The 17,592-nt window shown below is 40.1% G+C and overlaps 1 protein-coding gene and 1 long non-coding RNA gene across 2 annotated transcripts in view; one reads left to right on the forward strand and one right to left on the reverse strand.

Annotated features, from left to right (window-relative positions):
• Window positions 1-17,592, forward strand: part of TAOK1 (TAO kinase 1) — a 150,846-nt gene that overhangs the window by 3,225 nt on the left and 130,029 nt on the right. The gene's annotated exons all lie outside the window — the stretch shown is intronic.
• Window positions 7,015-11,455, reverse strand: LOC146398285 (uncharacterized). Its single transcript, XR_014821698.1, has 2 exons — window positions 10,776-11,455; window positions 7,015-10,245 (listed from the first exon to the last, which is right to left on the reverse strand). It is a non-coding gene; the product is annotated as an uncharacterized LOC146398285 (long non-coding RNA).

The following is a 17,592-nucleotide window of genomic DNA, read 5'->3' on the forward strand; positions in this document are numbered from 1 at the left end:
TCTGTAATATAGATTATGGGGGAACTGTGAATATAACAATTAATTGTGTTAATATAAAACAAGCCTTCTTTATATGAAAGTATATACCTGATGTTTGGTTCCACATTATGATACCATTCCAGTAATAACAAAGAAATCGATTACCTACAGAATACCAGAAAGACTGAATACTCTTAACTAACCATAAAAAGCATATTTTAAGGATTTGCTAGTACTTAGTAGGTATAAATACTTAGTAAGTCCAGAAGTTATTTAGGGGGCCAGTTGTTGGCATTGAAATTAGAATTGAGATTTACTCAAATTATCTGGATATCAATTCTTTTTCATTTGAACCCTTTATGTATTAAAATCAGTTAATCTGTCTTGTGTATCTCTTTTTGGTTATCAGTAGTCAGAATAATTGCACTCATACTAAGTTAATCTTTTAGAAATTAGGAGCTTTTTTGGTATGTGTTCAGTTCAGGATCATATATGAATTAATTTCTTCTAAAAAGTGTCAATTCTGTAGTCAATTCTTACATAAAATTGAGATTGTCCCATTAAACAGTGCCAGTGTATGTTCAATGTATGCCTTTAGGTTTCTGTACTTATTCATGGCTGGATTAATTTTTTATACCCTTCAAGATTTTCAAATTCTAAAATTAAATGAAAAAAGAGGTCTGTTGTGGCTCAGCTGGTAAAGAACCCTACTGGTATCCATGAGGATGTAGGTTCTATCCCTGGCCTTGCTCAGCGGGTTAAGGATCTGGTGTTGCTGCAAGCTGTGGTGTAGGTTGCAGATGCTGCTTAAATCTGGTGTGGCTGTGTCTTAGATCAGCTCAGATTTGACCCCTAGCCTGGGAACTTCCATATGCGGGGGTGAGGTGTGGGGGGTGCAGCCCTAAAAAGACCCCAAAAAAGTGAAGAAGATCCAAACCTCTGTTATTTCCTTCAATTACATTGGATTAAAATGGTTTAATTTTTAATGATAAAAATTGATATTTAATATCATTAAAGATGTCTCATGCCTTCTCCCTGCCCCTTTTTTGGCCATGCCTATGGCATGCACAAATTCCTGGTCCAGGGATTGAGCCTGTGCCACAGCAGCAGGAACTCGAGCTGCTGCAGTGACAATCCCAGATCCTTAACCCACTGTGCCACAAGGGAAGTCTGTCTCATACCTTCTTTAAAAAATCCACATGAATTTAAAAGTTGTATGGAGGGACTAGAGACAGTTCTTTTCTTTTCTTTTGTCTTTTTGCCTTTTCTAGGGCCGCTCCTGTGGCATTTAGAGGTTCCCAGGCTAGGGGTTTAATCGGAGCCATAGCCACCGGCCTACGCCAGAGCCACAGCAACTTGGGATCCAGGCCACGTCTGCAGCCTACACCACAGCTCACGGCCATGTGGGATCCTTAACCCACTGAGCAAGGCCAGGGATTGAACCCGCAACCTCATGGTTCCTAAATTGGATTCGTTAACTACTGCGCCACGACGGGAACTCCTAGATACAATTATTTTCAATTGAGATCTATCTGTCAACATTTGGTGACAATTATTTCTATAACAGTCTCTTCTGTCTGTGCTAGAAGCAGACTTTTTGTTCTGAAATACAGTCTAAGACTACATCTTCTTAACTAGTGACAACATTAAGTAGCCCATAAAAGGTGGAAAGGTTTTTCACAATATAAAGTACCTGCCATATAAATTAAGCTAATGAAAGTATAGGTTACTAAGTACTAAGCATAATAAATATATAGCCTGTTAAAAATACTAATGGCAGTGACACTGTTATATAAACATAACTATATTTATTTGGCCTCTAACTTATCTTTAAAGCTGAGAAAGGGCTGATTTTTCTTTTTGATAAAATCACTCAATGTGATAGTATTGGTGCAGATTTAGAAGTCGATGAATTTCTTCATTTAGAAAGATATGCAAAGTTTAGTTTCTAAGAAAAGCATCAACAAATAATGGAATGGATGGAGTTCCCGTCCTGGTGCAGCGGAAACGAATCCGATCAGGAACCATGAGGTTGCGGGTTCGATCCCTGGTCTTGCTCAGTGGGTTAAGGATCTGGCATTGCGGTGAGCTGTGGTGTAGGTTGAAGACGCGGCTTGGATCTGGCATTGCTGTGGCATAAGCTGGCAGCTGTAGCTCCAATTAGACCCCTAGCCTAGCCTCGGGAACCTTCATATGCTGCAGGTGCGGCCCTAAAAAGACAAAAGACAAATAATGGAATGGAACAAAATATTCGGATCTGTAGCCACGGGTTTAAAAAAAAAAAAAAAAAAAAAAGCAAAAAACTGGCACTTGATATATGCCCTTTTTTTTTTTTTTTTTGTCTTTTCTAGGGCCGCACCCTCGGCATATGCAGGTTCCCAGGCTAGGGATCTAATCAGAGCTGTAGCCGCCGGCCTACACCAGAGCCATAGCCATGCGGGATCCCAGACGTGTCTGCAACCTACACACCACAGCTCGAAGCAACACCAGATCCTTAACCCAATGAGCAAGGCCAGGGATCAAACCCAAAACCTCATGGTTCCTAGTCGGATTCCTTAACCACTGAGCCATGACAAGAACTTCAACACTTAATATATCTTAATTTCACCATTTATTAGTTGTATAACTTCTTTGTGTAACTTTTTTTTTTTTTTTTTGTCTTTTTGCCATTTCTTGGGCCGCTCCCACGGCATATGGAGGTTCCCAGGCTAGGGGTTGAATCGGAGCTGTAGCTGCCAGCCTACGCCGGAGCCACAGCAACGCAGGATCCAAGCTGCGTCTGCAACCTACACCACAGCTCACAGCAACGCTGGATCGTTAACTCACTGACAAAGGGCAGGGATCGAACCTGCAACCTCATGGTTCCTAGTCAGATTCGTTAACTACTGCCCCACGACGGGAACTCCCTTTGTGTAACTTTTTAAGTCTCCCTTTCCTGGTCTCCAAAATGAAAATGCCTACTTTATAAATAGATTTTTAGGTTTAAATGGGATAACCCTTGTTAAGTGCTTAACATATTGCCTGATACATAGTAAGCACTGAATTAAGTTGTTGGGTATCTCAATTAGCTGCCTAACAAATATTTACAAGTGAGGTTAGGGAATCTAATATTTAAGAATTAATTACATAATTTTGATTTAAAGTTGGATTTATACATTTGGAGCTCAACATATATTTTTGAAAGAAATGGTTAGAGTAGCTTACAGACTTCATATACTTGTAATGGACTGCTTTGTAGTTTTGTAAGAGATTTTTCTTTTTCCTTTGCTGTATATAAAACCTGTCCTAAAGAACAGAATTTCTTTCCCCTTGGGTACTGCGTTTGTTTTTCAGTCTTTTCGGCATCACAGTTCCACCTTCTGGAGCTCTTTTCATCATCCCTGGCTTTGAGGGAGAATCCAAAGTACTCATACTCTCCTAAGCCTTTTTTTTTTTTTTTTTTTTAAGGTGTACTTTGTAGGTATGTCGTCACCTTGAAAGTGCTTTATATTCCACAATATATTAATTCAGGAAATGTGATAATTTTGTGCCAGCCTTGGGGGAATTCTGTCTTCTCATTTTTTCCAACTCCTAAATAGTTTTCTCAAACTAGATACTCAGAGGAAAACAAGGACCTCCCTGTGGTTTTTAGTTCCTCTAAGCCAGTGCTTTTCAAACTTTAGGTTGTGACCCGTTAGTGGTTTGTGAATTCAGTTACGTGGGTCACAGCATCTTTTTTTTTTTTTTTTTTTTTTGGCCACACCCATGGCACATGAAAGATCCTGGACCAGGGATTGAACTTGCGCCACACCAGTGACCCAAGCAGCTGCAGTAGCAGTGCCGGATCCTTAACCTGCTGAACCACAAGGAAGTCCACAATAAATTAAAAATAATGGGAAATGTCAGAGTGTGTTGTGTAAGTAGCGTGAGCACTGTAATGGGAAACTTTTTTTTTAGAGTTTATTTTTATGTGTTTGAGGTACACAGTTAAATTCTTTTGAAATTTCTTTTTGAACTCGTCCTTTTTACTTCTAAATTCATGTCTCCTGAAGTATGAATGTGTTTGTTTTTAATTTTTCTTTCAACAACTCTTTCAGTTTCTCCTGATTTTGTCTCTAGTCTATTTGGTGGTTATGTTGCAACATCTCTCCTAGGTCTCAAAGCTTGTAGGGTACTGAGGACTCTGTCTAATAGATCTTGGGCAGGATACCATCAGTTTTGGGTATGATGATAATTTTTGGGTTTTTATATTGGGGAACATGTTATATATCTAATGTCACATCCTATGTGTGTGAGGGCAGTTTCTCATGAATTGCAGAATTTATTTAAAAAAGAGAAAACTTTGGAGCATAATAAGAAAATATCTTTTATTATTTGGGGCATATGTAGATTTAATTTTAAAGTACTAATTGCATTATGTATTTTAATAAGATGTGTTAGGTAGCTATTTAAACTATTAAATAAGTATATTAAGTATATTTAAAAATTTTCAGTGAGCTTCATTGTATTACATCTAATCTCCTTATGTTTTGTTTGATGTTTTTAGTTCACTCATGATATTTTTAGTTCACTCATGATAGTAGTTATGAGTCTCTAGTTTGTAATGTGGATTGATTTTTTTCAGTTTATTCCCTCTGAGGCTGAGAAAGTTTTTCAGAAAAAGTTGATGAACAGCATTATCGAACAAGGTCAAGGTTTTTCCTTTTTTAACACTTTGGAATTTAGTGTCACTCAGCATTGGAAAAGCTTTATCTCTTCCCCAAAAGCATCCATATCCTTGACTGTATAGACTAAAATTGCTTATTAACCTGTAATTGTGGGGAGTTCCCATTGTGGCGCAGCAGAAAAGAATCTGACTAGGAACTTTGAGGTTGTGGGTTCGATCCTTGGCCTCTTTCAGTGGGTTAAGGATCCATTGTTACCATGAGCTGTGGTGTAGGTCGAAGACACGGCTCAGATCCCGCATTGCTGTGGCTATGGCGTAGGCTGGCACCTGTAGCTCCAGTTTGACCCCTAGCCTGGAAACCTCCATATGCCTTGAGTGCGGTCCTAAAAAAAAAAAAGCAAAAAAACCCAAAAAACCCAGCAACCCTATAATTGTGCTTGCTAAGGAAACTTTATTCTTCATTGTTGCACAGAAACTCTGAATATGTTATGGTTTGGGTTTTTTTTTTTTTTTTTTTTTTAGGGCTGCACCCACGGCATACAGAGGTTCCCAGGCTAGGGGTCCAATCAGAGCTATAGCTGCCAGCCTATGCCAGAGCCGCAGCAACACAGGATCCGAGCCGTGTCTTCGACTACATCACAGCTTACGGCAGATGCCAGATCCGTAACCCACAACCTCATGGTTCCTAGTCGGATTCGTTAACCACTGAGCCATGATGGGAACTCCCTATGTGTTATAGTTTTTAATAGAGAGCATGTTAAGTAATCTCATGCTATGTAAATGGTGGTAGATGACGATTGTGATGTTTTATAGGAACCATCACATTATAGGAGTACAGTATTTCATTTGGTTTTGTTTCTTAAAAGTTTAAGGGTTCTGAGACCTGGGGATGCAGCATAATGTGCTCACTTTTAAATTCTTTACCTCGAGGAGTCCCTTTCGTGGCTCAGTGGTTAACGAATCTGACTAGGAACCATGAGATTGCGGGTTCAACCCCTGGCCTTGCTCAGTGGGTTAAGGATCAGTTGTTGCTGTGAGATGTGGTGTAGGTTGCAGACGCGACTTGGATCCTGAGTTGCTGCGGCTCTCGCGTAGGCCGGTGGCTACCCCTAGCCTGGGAACCTCCATATGCTGCAGGAGCAGCCCAAGAAATGGCAAAAAGACAAAAAATAAATAAATAATTTACCTTCACATATATGCTTGTTAGTGATGGTAATTTTTCTGTAACCTCAAAAAGCACAAATAATTTGAAAATGGAGTAAAGAAATGATTCTTTTATCTTTAGTGTAGATACTGACAAAATATTTTTGTGTATTATGTATGAAAGTTAAATTCTATGAAATAATGCCTTAAAACTTAAATCAAGAGTAATAGATTTTAAGAGGGAAAAGCTGTGAAAAATTTCTGTTTAGGAAAGTAACATTCTATAGTAAAGAAACTTGGGAGTTCCCGTTGTGGCGTAGTGGTTAATGACTAGGTTCCGACTAGGAACCATGAGGTTGCTGGTTTGATCCTTGGCCTCGCTCAGTGGGTTAAGGGTCCGGCGTTGCCGTGAGCTGTGGTGTTGGTCGCAGACGTGGCTCAGATCTGGCATTGCTGTGGCTGTGGTGTAGGACAGTGGCTGCAGCTCCAACTAGACCCCTAGCCTGGGTACCTCCATATGCTGTGGGAGTGGCCCTAGAAAAGGCAAAAAGACAAAAAAAAAAAAGGAGAGAGAAACTTGAATGCTGGCAATAGAAAGTATAGAATTTGTTTGTATTTATTTATTTATTTATTTGGTCTTTTTATGGCCTTACCTGTGGCATATGGAAGTTCCTGGGCCGGCAGTTGAATCAGAGCTGCAGCTACCGGCCTACACCACAGCCACAGCAATGTCAGATCCAAGCCACAGTCTGCCACCTATGCTGTACCTTGTGGCAATGCAGGATCGTTAACCCAGGTTCTTATCCCTGGCCTCATTCAGTGGGTTAGGGATCTGGCATTGCCTCAAACTGTGACAAAGGTTGTGGATGGGGTTGGATCTCGTGTTGCTGTGGCTGTGGCTTAAGATCCAGCTGCAGCTCTGATTCGACCCCTAGCCCGGGGACTTCCATGTGCTGCAGATGTAGCCTTAACAAGAAAAAAAAGATAATAATGTGGTTTTAGAGAAAGATGAAAATATTGTTACATGAATTTTTTTTAATTTGTATTAGATACTTTCATAAGTTAGAAGAATAAATTTTACAAAGAGTTTATTCCTGTAGTGAAAGATGTACTAAATCCTAAATAACAGATTGTTACCAAGTTATTTATTTTTTTGATTTCTTTGTCTTTTCTAAGGCTGCACCCGAGGCTAATGGCGGTTCCCAGGCTAGGGGTCTATTCGGAGCTATAGCTGCCGGCCTACGCCACAGCCACAGTAATGAGAGATCCGAGCCGCATCTGCAGCCTACACCACAGCTCATGGCAATGCCGGATTCTTAACCCAATGAGCAAAGCCAGGGATTGAACCTGCAACCTCATGGTTCCTATTTGTATTCGTTAAGCACTGAGCCACAACAGGAACTCCCAAATTTTTTTTCTCTAGTTGAATACACATGAAGTAGATTTTTTCCCCCTTTTCTTTTATGGCCCTGCCTGTGGTGCATGGAATTTCCTGGGCCAGGGATAGAATTGGAGCTGCAGCTGGGACCTGGGCCACGGCTATAGCAACACTGGATCCGAGCTCTGTTTGCTACCTTTACTGCAGCTTGCAACAATGCCAGATCCATAACCCTACTGAGCAAGGCCAGGGATCAAACCAGTGTCCTCATAGAGGCAGTGTGAGTCCTTAACCTACTGAGCTACAATGGGAACTCCTCTTTATTCTTTGATAAACAAATAAGGGTGGTAGGTTTTTTAAATTTCTTTTTTGTCTTGTTTTTGCATTTAGTAGTTTTGGTATCAGAAGTGAATTGAATTTTGAGCCATTAAGGGGGACCAAATGTGATTTCTTTGAAGTTTTTTTTCAGTCACTGAGAATGGATGGACCTATGTTAAAAGTTTGATGTTTTGAGAACTTTAAATAGGAATCAAATAAAGGATTTTTATTTGTCAGATTTGGAGTGTAGTGTTTTATTTCTTTTTTGGCCACCTTGCAGCATATGGAGTTCCAGACCAGGGATCAGATCCAAGCTGCAGTTGTGGCCTATGCGGTTAACCCACTGTTCTGGGCTGGGAATTGAACCTGCGTCCCAGCTTTCCAGAGATGCTGCCCGTCTCATTGTGCCACTAGATAGTTTTATTTATTTAGCTGCACCCATGACATGCGAAAGTTCCCTGGCCAGGGATTGAATCTTTGCCATAGCAGTGATGATGCTGGGTCCTTAACCTGCTGAGCCACCAGGGAACTCTGTAGATATTTTAATAATGTATCATTCTCTCAAAAATTTACCCTTTAAGCTGGAGAATTAGTCTCCTAATGCTTTATAATCTGTCTGCTCTAAACAGCTAAATTTAACAAGGCATCTGGTTAACTTAAGAGCCTTGTAAATACACATTTTCTTTCAACTGTCTAGGAGATGGCATGGAATATTATTAAGGGAGGAATGGTGAACTAAATACAGTAAATGTTTTATGGTTATTTTTGAGACGGTAAATCCAGTCATTAACAATAAAATGGTTCTATTGTTGAGATATGAAATGCTTATTAAATTGCATGAAAATTGTCTAATTGTTTTTGACAGTTAATATATTAAGATACACCACCATTCTTTTTTTTTTTAACATAAATTATATTGGATTAATTTACATGAAATAGTATTCCAAATTTTAGTGTCTGTTATTTTCCTTTATCTTATTCAGGTGGTATTGTGATAGGAGATTAAAACTTTTTTTGAAATAGTGTTCTTTTTTTAATCCTTTAGAAGCATAGTCATTAAGCTATTTGGTTTACACTTAATCTAGAAAACAATTTCAATTTAACACTTTTCGACATATATAAGTTATAATTTATCTTTTGGTATGTACTTTGAAAACACTAAATCAAAATAGTAGTTGATGAGAGTTCTCACTGTGGCTCAGTGGGTTAAGAACCCATCATAGTCTCTGTGAAGATGCATGTTCAGTCCGTGGCCTTGCTTAGTGGCTTAAGGATCTGGTGTTGTTGCAGGCTGCAGCTCAGATCTTGTGTTGCTATGACTGGCATAGGCCTGCAGCTGCAGCTCTGATTTGACCCCTAGTTTGGGAACTTCCATATGCTGCAGGTGTGGCCATTAAAAAAAAAAAAAAGTAATTGATGGATGTGATGACAGCAAACATTATACATTTTTGACTGCTATTTGCTAGGTATTGTGCTGGGATACAGAAATGAATAATATTTAATCCTTCCCACTTTTCACTTTAGCAGGGATACTCAAATATATGGTACAGTATGTAGTGTAGGGGTTTTCAGTCATGGCAGTATTGATATTTTAGGTAGGGTAGTTCATTGTTATGGGGATCTGTGCTGTGTACTATAGGATATTTTGCAGCATCCTTGGCCTTTACCTATTAGATGCCAAAAGCATTCCCTCTCCCCAGTTGTGACAATTGCCAGATGTCCCTTGGGGAATAAAATCATCTCCTATTGAGACTCACTGTTGTAATGAATGCTAAAGTACAAAGAGCTGTTACCATACAAGTGAAGTAAAGTTAAGGGATGTTTAGGTCGAATGACTCCTAAGGGAGTGAAATTTTATATGGATCTTGAAGAAAAGTAGAAGTGGAAAGGGTATTATGTATACCTGAGAGCATGAAGGACCAATATCTAAGAAGGTGATTACTAATGGTTTGTGGCTATAGGTTATTTAGGTGGTTTGGAAAAGACATTTTTATTTATTTTTTAAATTTTTTAACAATTTTTTTGTTTTTTTGCCATTTCTTGGGCTGCTCCCGCAGCATATGAGGGTTCCCAAGGCTAGGGGTTGAATGAATCGGAGCTGTAGCCACTGGCCTACGCCAGAGCCACAACAATGCAGGATCCGAGCCGAGTCTGTGACCTACACCACAGCTTACGGGGCAACGCCAGATCCTTAACCCAATAAGCAAGGCCAGGGATCGAACCTGCAATCTCATTGTTCCCAGTCGGATTCATTAACACCTGAGCCATGAGGGGAACTCCTAGACATTTTTAAATTGAAGCTGAAAAATTACTTTGGGACCATATCTTTTAATTGAAGCGTAATTAATGCAGCAAAGTGCATAAATATTAAGTGTATGCTTGTTCAGTTTTGGCGGATGTATATACTCACGTAACCACTATGTAGAATGACATATGGGACATTTCTAGCATCCTTTACAGTTATTAATATTTTTCTTTTTAAGGCTGTACCTGTGGCATATGGAAGTTCCCAGGGCTGTGGGTTGAGTCAGAGCTGCAGCCACAGCAGTGCTGGATTTGAGCCACATCTGTAACCTATGTTGCAGCTTGTGGCAATGCTGGATCCTTAACCCACTAAGTGAGACCAGCGATTGAACCTGCATCCTCTCGGACACTATGTCGGGTTCCTAACCCGCAGAGCCACAGTAGGAACTCCATCTTACAGCTGTTTTTCTTCCTTCCTTCCTTCCTTCCTTCCTTCCTTTCTTTCTTTCTTCACCTTTTTGTCTTTTTAGGGCCGCAACTGTGGCATATGGAGGTTCCCAGGCTGGGGGTTTAATCGGAGTTGTAGCTGCCAGCCTACCGCCACAGTAATGCCAGATCCAAGCCGGGTCTGCGACCTACAGCACAGCTCACAGCAATGCCGGATCCTTGACCCGATGAGTGAGGCCAAGGATCGAACCTGCAACCTCATGGTTCCTAGTCAGATTCATTTCCGCTGTGCCACTATGGGAACTCCTTACAGTTATTTCCTGAAGGGCCATTTTTGCTGTGCTCTTAATTGATGTGAAAATCGTGTAAAAGCAGGCATGTGGTATGATCAGATTTGTGTTTTAAAAAGACTACTCTGTTCCCGTCGTGGCGCAGTGGTTAACGAATCCGACTAGGAACCATGAGGTTGCGGGTTCGGTCCCTGCCCTTGCTCAGTGGGTTAACGATCCAGCGTTGCCGTGAGCTGTGGTGTAGGTTGCAGACGCGGCTCGGATCCCGCGTTGCTGTGGCTCTGGCGTAGGCCAGTGGCTACAGCTCCGATTCAACCCCTAGCCTGGGAACCTCCATATGCCGCGGGAGCGACCCAAGAAATAGCAACAACAACAACAAAAAAAGACAAAAGACAAAAAATAAATAAATAAATAAATAAAATAAAAAGACTACTCTGGAGTTATTGCAGAGAATAGGTGGGCAAAAATTATACTTCGATTGGGTAGGAGGTTACTACAGAAGTCTAAGGAGTAGAGCTAACAATGATGGATTTGAGAGAGATTAAGGCAGAAAAATTGATGTAATTGAGGGTTTACTAGATGTGGGGGACAGGATATATTGAGTATGACTATATTTTAAGAGAACAAGGAAAAGATAATGATTTTGGCTTTTGGTTGGTAACATACATTTCAAAAATTTCAGTGTCTTAACGGAACGAACATCTTTTGCTTGATAGATGTATGTGTGTAGTGTGGCTTACTGGGGGATTCTGTTTGTTCTCACTATGTAGAGTCTCTGATGGAGGCTCCATCAATGGTTCTGTCATCTTCATGGCAATGCTAAGGAGACCGTTGCTAGTAACTCACTGGTTCTTGGAGTTCTCGTTATGGCTCAGTGATTAACGAATCTGACTAGTATCCATGAGGATTTGGGTTCAAATTCAGCTCTGATTCAGCCCCTAACCTGGGTTCTTCCGTATACTGTGAGTGCAGCCCTAAGAAAAAAAAAAGACAAAAAAAAAAAAAAAAAAGCTCATAGTAATTTAATGTGTACAAAAAAAATGTAAAAAATTTCTAAGAGTTGAGTCTGTGACCTACACCACAGCCACCGCAACGTGAGATCCCTGACCCACTGAGTGAGGCCAGGGATAGAACCCACATCCCTGTGGATACTACTTGGATTCGTTTCTGCTGCACCATAACAGGTACTCCCAGAACTCCCAGTTTTTTTAAAGTCAGCTTTTCAGGGTATGATTTTTTTTTTTTTTTTTTTAAGGAGTTGAATCAGAGCTGTAGCCGTCGGCCTATGCCAGAGCCACAGCAACGCCAGATCTGAGCTGCGTCTGCAACCTACACCACAGCTTACGGCAACGGCAATGCCAGATCCTTAACCCACTGAGCAAGGCCAGGGATCGAACCCGCAACCTCATAGTTCCTAGTCGGATTCGTTAAGCACTGAGCCACCATGGGAACTCCCAGGGTATGATTTACTTGCAATAAAATTCACACGTTTTTGGAGTTCCTGTTGTGGTGCAGTGGAAACGAATTCACCTAGTATCTGTGAAGATGTAGGCTCGATCTCTGGCCTTGCTCAGTGGATTGTGGATCCGGCATTGCCGTGCTGTGTTGTAGGTGGCAGATGTTGTTCGGATCTTGCGTTGCTGTGATATAGGCCAATTAGACCCCTAGCCTGGGAACCTCCATATGCCCAGATATGGCCCTAAAACAAACAAACAAACAAAAACCACGTTTTTTTTAATGTACAAATCAATGGCTGTATCCAACACTCTAGTGAAGATACAGAACATTTTTATTTCATCTGAAAATTCCCTAAGATACTCTTATCCCACTCTTACTCCTAGGCAGCTGCTGAAGTGATTTGTTACTATGCATTAGGTTTGTCTTTTCTAGAGTTTCATAGAAATGGTATCACACAGTGTGTTTTTGTGTTTGCTTCTTTCTCTGGGCATACTGTCTGTGATATTTATCTCTGTTGTCTCATGTATCAGCAGTTCACTTCTCGTATTCCTTAGTATATTTTAGGAGTAGAGGATGTAAGAGTGATTTTGCAAGTGGTGTCCATGCTGAGTGAGTTTTTAGTCAGGTAGGAATGATGACTGAAATTGGTGACTGGTTATGGTACTGACATTGAAGTTACAGGATGGGGAAAAGTGATGTTATTGCTGAATACACTCCATTCCTGTAAAACACCATTTTAGTCCCTGTTTTTGTCGATAGGTTGAGATTACCACTTTTAGTTTGTTTTGACTTTTATATATATTCATGGGTACGTATGTACTGTGAGTGTTGAAAGTTTATTTTCATAGATAATCTCATTGCTAATTGATCTAGATAGAGCCCATTATTACTTAATCTGGGCCTTGGCTTCATCATCTGTAAAGTGGGGATAATAATAATAATAATATAATAATAATAATAATACCTGTTACATAGCGTTGTTAAGATTAAATGCCTTATTATATGTGAAGCTCTTAGAACAGTACCTGGAATATTGTGTTCTGTAAGTGTTAGCTAGTATGGCTATCTTAAATCTAAATTACTTAAAAAAGCTATGTTTTCCTCTCCCATTTCAGTCCTCTTACATGTTACTGTAAGATTTATCTCCTAACATACTACTCTACTATTACCTGTTCAAACCCACAAAGCTACTGTATTATTTGGCAACTATTTGGTGTTTCCTTTTTTCAATTGTGTTAAGATAAACAAACAGTAAAGTACACAAATTTTACAAATGCATCTGAGCCTATTAAGACCAAGCTATAGAAGTTTCTAACATTCTAGAAGCTTCCCTCTTATCCCTTTCCCTTCAATAACCCCTCTCCCCACATCTGTTGGGACTTCTTTACCATAGAGTATTTTTACAAGTACATTTTTAAAAATTGAAATATAATCGACATACTTGTTTCAGGTGCACAACATGATTTGATAACTGTATTTTGTGAAATGATTATTGAAATAAGTCTAGTTAACATTTGTCACCATCCATAGTTACAGGTTGTTTTTCTTGTGATGTTAACTTTCAATTCTACTCAGCAACTTTCAGTTATGCAATACATTATTATTATTATTATATTATTATTATTTTTGTCTTTTTGCCTTTTCTAGGACCGCTTCCCACAGCATATGGAGGTTCCCAGGCTAGGGGTCGAATAGGAGCTGTAGTATCCAGCCTACACCAGAGCCACAGTAATGTGGGATCCGAGCCGCGTCTGCAACCTACACCACAGCTCATGGCAACGCCGGATCCTTAACCCGCTGAGCAAGGCCAGGGGTGGAACCTGCAACCTCATGGTTCCTAGTCGGATTCGTTAACCACTGCGCCACTACAGCCAGCCTGCTATACATCATGTCCCTGTGACAGTGATAACTGGAAGTTGTACCTTTTGACCCACTTCACTCATTTTGCCCATTTCCAACCCCTCCCTCTGGCAGCCACCGATCTGTTCTCTGTAGCTCAAGCTTTTTTTTTTTTTTTTTTTGTCTATTTTAGGGCAACACCCTTGGCACATGAAGGTTCCCAGGCTAGGGGTTGAATCAGAGCTATAGCTGCTGGCCTACTCCACAGTCAGAGCAACTCAGGATCCAAGCCTCATCTGGGACCTACACCACAGCTCATGGCAATGCTGGATCCTTAACCCACCAGAGCAAGGCCAGGGATGGAACATGTGTCCTCATAGATGCTAGTCAGATTTGTTTCCACTGAGCCACAACGGAAACTCCAAGCTTTTTTTTTTTGCTTTTTGTCTCCCCACCACCCCCAGTTCCACATATAGGGTAGATCACACAATATTTGTCTTTCTCTGTCTGACTCATTTCACTTAGGGTCCATCCTTGTTGTTGCAAATGACAGGATTTTCTTCTCTTTTTATGGCCAAATGATACGCTATTCTGTATATTTGTGTGTGTGTGTGTGTGTGTGTATTTATGTATATATCTCACATCTTCTTGATCCATCCATTCATTGATGGACACTTAGGTTGTTTTCATATCTTGGTTATTGTAAATAGTTGCAACGAACATGGGGATGCATGTATGTTAGTGTTTTCATTTTCTTCAGATGAATAACCAGAAGTGAAATTGCGTGATCATGTGGTAGTTCTATTTTTAATTTTTTGAGGAACCTCTGTACTGTTTTCCATAGTGGCTGCCTCAATTTACATTCTTTTTTTTTTTTTTTTTTTTTTTTTGGTCTTTTGAGGGCCTCACCCCTGGCATGTAGAGGTTCCCAGGCTACGGGTCTAATCGGAGCTGTTGCTGCCAGCCTACACCACAGCCACAGCCATGCCAGATCCAAGCTGCATCTGCGACCTACACCACAGCTCATGGCAACGCTGGATCCTTAACGCACTGAGCAAGGCCAGGGATCGAACCTTCAGCCTCATAGTTCCTAGTCAGACTCGTTTCTGCTGTGCCACGATGGGAACTTCTCAATTTACATTCTTAATTTAACAGTGTACAAGGGTTCCCTTTTCTCTAGATCTTTGCTAAGACTTATTTCTTTTCTTTTTGATAATAGTCATCCTAACAAATGTGAGGTGTTATTGTGGTTTTGATTTACATTTCCCTGATACTGTTCAGTGATATTGAACAGCTTTTTATGTACCTGTTGGCCATCTGTATGTCTTCTTTGGAAAAATAGCTATTTATATTATATACGCTGCCCATTGTAAAATTGGATTGTATGGTTTTTTTTGCTCTTGAGTTATATGAGTTTTTAAAAGTATATCTTGGTTATTAACCCCTTAGCAGATATAAGATCTGCAAATATTTTTTCTTGTTCTGTAGTTGTCTTTTTATTTTGTCGTTGGTACAAATAATTATTTAATTTAAGTATTGTCTGTGATCTCTTTCTGTGCAGTTGTCCCCAGTTGTTCCAAATATACTGTCCTTGTTCTTCTTTACCATCTTTTTGGCTCATTATCAGTATCCTAGTTTAGTACTTAATGAGATACTTAGTGAAATATTTTCCCTTTTTTTGGCTGCACTTGGCGGCATGCAGAAGTTCCCAGGCCAGGGATTGAACCCACGCTACAGCAGTGACTTGTGCCATGCAGTGACAATGCCAGGTCCTTAACTGCTTAGCTGCCAGTGAACTGCTTTCCTTTTTTGTAATTACTTAATTGTCTTAACTTTAGTGAGTCTGTGGTTATTTTCTATTCCTCCCTTATGTTACCTAGCATAGGGTCTAATGTTGAATAGAATCTAATTGAATTTTTAAAGTTTAAGTTCTCTTCAGTGTTTGATAGCAACTAGCAGTCCTAGTAGAGTGCTTGACTGTGAACTCGGACAACTATTTATAAAACCACACAACATAAAAAGCACATCTTCATGAACCTGTATAGATCTTGAAGCTATTCCAGTGTATTAGACTGCAGTAGCATGTGAAATTTAGAATTTAAAGGATCATAGAGATAATCTAATTAGGTATCCTTACCCCCTGCTTAATGCTGAATCCTTGGGAATTGTTTGTGTGAGTTACAGTAGGTCTGTGAACTTCCTGAGATTGGATGTAATTTGCCATGTGTGTATGTGCACGTGTACATATATATTTTTTTTCCTGGGGTGATAATCTGTAGCTTAATTGGATTTTCAGAGGTACCTGTGGCTCCGAAACTGTTAAATATCCTGTGATCTAGCCAAAATATGACATTTCACAGATGAGACAATGATATTTAAGACATAAGAGGGGTGACCTACTCACACACTCCTTGTTATTTACAATGATGTTCCTGAGTCAATAGGAAAATATTTATGTTGTGTGCTTTTCTCTATAAAAAGGAAGACATGTACTTCTTTGAGTATCTGTTTTCAGTTCTCCTGAATATATACCCAGGAGTGAAATTGGTGGGTCATATGGTAATTCTGTGTTTAACTTTGAGGAACTGCCAACTATTTTCCATAGTGGCCGAATGCCAAGGTTCCAGTTTCTCCACATCCATTCCAATTTTTGTTATTTTCCATTAAAGAAATTTTTTTTTTTTTTAATGATAAGTCATCCTTGTGGGTATGAAGTGATACCTCTTTTTTTTTTTTTTTCTTTTTACAGCCGCACCTGCAACATAAGGATGCTCCTAGGCCAGGGGCCTAATTAGAGCTGTAGCCGCAGGCCTACATCAGAGCCACTCCAGATCCAAGCCACATCTGTGACCTATGCCACAGCTTGCAGCAATGCTGGATCCTTTAACCCACAGAACGAGGCCAGGGATTAAACTCCCATCCTCATGGGTAATAGTTGGGTTCTTAACCTACTGAGCCACAATGGGAACTCCCTCTTTTGGTTTTGATTTGCATTTCCCTGGTGACTAATGAAGTTGAACATCTTTTCATTTGCTTATTGGCCTTTTGCATATCTTCTTTAGACAAATGTAAAATAAACTTTGCAGAGTTCTCTGGTAGCCGAGGTTGAGTATCTGGCATTGTCACTGCTGTTGTCTGGGTCACTGCTGTGGTGTGGGTTCAGTCCCTAGCCAGGGAACTTCCATTTGCTGCAGGTGCGGCCAAATACGAAAGTAAAAACAAAACAAAACCATTTTGATTCTTAAAGAGGAATATTTCAGTTACCAGGAAAAATCTTTGAGGATGTAAAATATTTGGTGATATTATATAATTAAGTACCTATTTTGTACAAAGTACTCAAGGTAATTACGAGGAGATATGGTGAGACCAGTTTAAACTTCGAGAGTTAAATACCCCTTCTAACACTATGTACAATTATAAATTTTAATACAGGAGTTCCCGTCGTGGCGCTGTGGTTAACAAATCCGACTAGGAACCATGAGGTTGCGGGTTCGGTCCCTGCCCTTGCTCAGTGGGTTAATGATCTGGTGTTGCCGTGAGCTGTGGTGTAGGTTGCAGATGCGGCTCGGATCCCACATTGCTGTGGCTCTGGTGTAGGCCAGTGGCCACAGCTCTGATTCAACCCCTAGCCTGGGAACCTCCATATGCCGAGGGAGCGGCCCTAGAAAAAGCAAAAAAACAAAGAAAAAAATAAATAAAAAAATAAATTTTAATAAAAATGAAGTAACTTTTGAGGCTCTTCTCACTTCAGATATTTGAATATTATGTTGTCCTCTGACTTGGCATTGAAAAATGCCCACTTGATTTTTTTTTTTTTTTTTTTTTTTGCTGCATTCACAGCATGCAGAAGT

This window comes from Sus scrofa, chromosome 12, assembly GCF_054392235.1.
Source record: "Sus scrofa isolate SSC_HxYL_T2T_F1_AM1 chromosome 12, Sscrofa_HxYL_maternal_Yorkshire_Landrace_v2.0, whole genome shotgun sequence".
NCBI lineage: Eukaryota > Metazoa > Chordata > Mammalia > Artiodactyla > Suidae > Sus > Sus scrofa.